Raw genomic sequence first — 2,152 nt, 5'->3', positions numbered from 1 at the left:
GTAAGCATATGACTTTTACCAGACCATCACACTTTCCATAACGATTATGTATCCTATGATGCGCAGAAAAAATGAGAACTCAATATATGGCTTTTTAGATATGATATGAATTATGTTTTCGCCGCTTTTATAGATATCAAGACAATTTACAAAAAATTTTTTATTCATATATTATCCCCTCTTAATTCATAGTTATAAATCTTTTAATTCATATGTTATACTCTTTTATATATTTTTTTTTTATAAAATTATACCTTTATACGATGTTCCCTATATTACACAAGTATAGTTATACTCAAGATCTCTGATGGGAAACGAGGCAGTACAAGAAAGACTTCCTTCGACGCGCATCGGGAGTGACGCTTTCAACTTACAAGGTTAAATATTTCGAACTTCCTGCTGTCAGATACAATATATTTTTGATGCAGAGGGTGTAGATGTAGGTAGACGGTTGTGGTAATAGGGTAAGTAGAATGTTTGGTATGAGGAAGGAGGAAATCTTAATTCATTTTGATTAATTGGTTGGGATGAAAGCCTACGTCAGATTTCTATTATGAATAATTGAAGGGCTGATGGTAATCGTATTTATTTTAGCATCTTGGGTAGTATGTTATGCAGTTATTAAATGTTCCTTATTTCACAGTTCAGAGTCAAGAAGAAGTAAGGAAGACGAAGTAATTATTTTAAGGATGTTTAAACGTAAAAACCCTTTCCGGATCATTTAGAGCTACTTCCTTACATGCCTTACGAAGAGAGCAAATGAGCCCAAGAGAAAGGTAATCAGATGCAAATAATCCTGCTGTGGAGAATTTAGGAACTAAAAAAGAAACAACACAACTTAGAGATATTCACTGTAAACACCCTGTGGAGTTTCTGAGCTCTCTTATTGCTGTGCTTTGTCCATATGATTATACTAGGTAGTGGCCCCAACACAGTTCATAGAGAACTTGCATTGCAACTGTTTAGTAAACAGGTCAGTGCCTCCCATTAACTCAGCTGTGAGTGAGTACTAGCCTCAGGTTTGGGCAGAGTTGGGTGAAAAGGGAACTGGCTAACTTACCAACATAATTCCACAGCTTACATATCTACATCCACAAGGATATGGGAGCAACTTTGACATATGCACATATGTTAGAAATGTTTTGTGTGATTGGAATGGGTGCATTGCCAATTTAGACTTGGTTTTCTCTAAAACATACCTATTAACTGAAAATGCTAGCCAGTATCATTTCTGAACATGCTGAAGTTGGCTTTTCTTTATCATCTTTCACTTAGTTAATTTTGTTTTCTTATTTAGGACCATTGTGTACTTTCGTTATTTCATTATGAAATTTGGTCCCTGAACTTTCACTACATAATTACGTGGATGGACAGACAGATTAAGACACAGATGAATAGATAGATTAGTAGAGCTATGCAGATCAACACAGACATTTGTCTTTATTTCATTGGATGTAGAACACTTTAAATATATGCTATATTAATAGCTTTTGCTGTTTATGTATAATTTAGGATCTCTTATATCATTCAAATAGGTTGGTTATAGTAATCAATAATAAGGAAGATATTTATGGTTGTAACGGAAGGTCCTTTTTTTAGAGAATAGTATTTTGACATGTAAAATACGTTACGTCAAGCATAGAGCTGTATCTACCTGAGAGTAAGGGCCATTCTACATTAGTGATAAAAATGCAGATCTAAAATGTTCTTTCTTGCTGTGTTTAATAGTAGATCACCAGGCTCATCTATGAGTTCTGTCTTGCAAAGAATATAAATGGAGTTTTTTCATCCTTCCTCAGGAATGCCAGAAGTATAGAGGCAGTAGTGAGTGCTTCAGTTTGCAGTTTTAGGCTTACATTCTGTTTCTGTGGATATTCTATTTTGTTAATAGTTTTGTTCTCTGTTCAGTAAAGGTATTACCTTTTTTTTCCTCTTTTGCATTATGGTTCTTGTTTCTAAATTTTTATATGGAAAGTAAATGCAGTAAGATACAACAGGTGAAAAATATCTGGTAATGAGCTAAGGGAGAAGGCAATATCAGTTTTGCTTTATTTTTTGTTGAAATTATTATTGTCACATTGTGAGTGACACTACCTAATTAGTGAATTGTGTATTTGTATTCATTATATTAGTTTAACTTTTTGCCATTCAA

The 2,152-nt window shown here is 33.6% G+C and overlaps 1 protein-coding gene across 1 annotated transcript in view; it reads left to right on the top strand.

Annotated features, from left to right (window-relative positions):
- Nucleotides 1–316: 316 nt before the first annotated feature.
- Nucleotides 317–2,152, top strand: part of LOC119592328 (cell division cycle 7-related protein kinase-like) — a gene marked incomplete at its 3' end in the record, with an annotated part of 3,141 nt that continues 1,305 nt past the window's right edge. The window contains 1 exon segment of the mRNA XM_037941156.1: nt 317–377.

This window comes from Penaeus monodon, chromosome 30 (genome assembly GCF_015228065.2).
Source record: "Penaeus monodon isolate SGIC_2016 chromosome 30, NSTDA_Pmon_1, whole genome shotgun sequence".
NCBI lineage: Eukaryota > Metazoa > Arthropoda > Malacostraca > Decapoda > Penaeidae > Penaeus > Penaeus monodon.
This window is presented reverse-complemented; position numbering and strand designations above follow the sequence as displayed.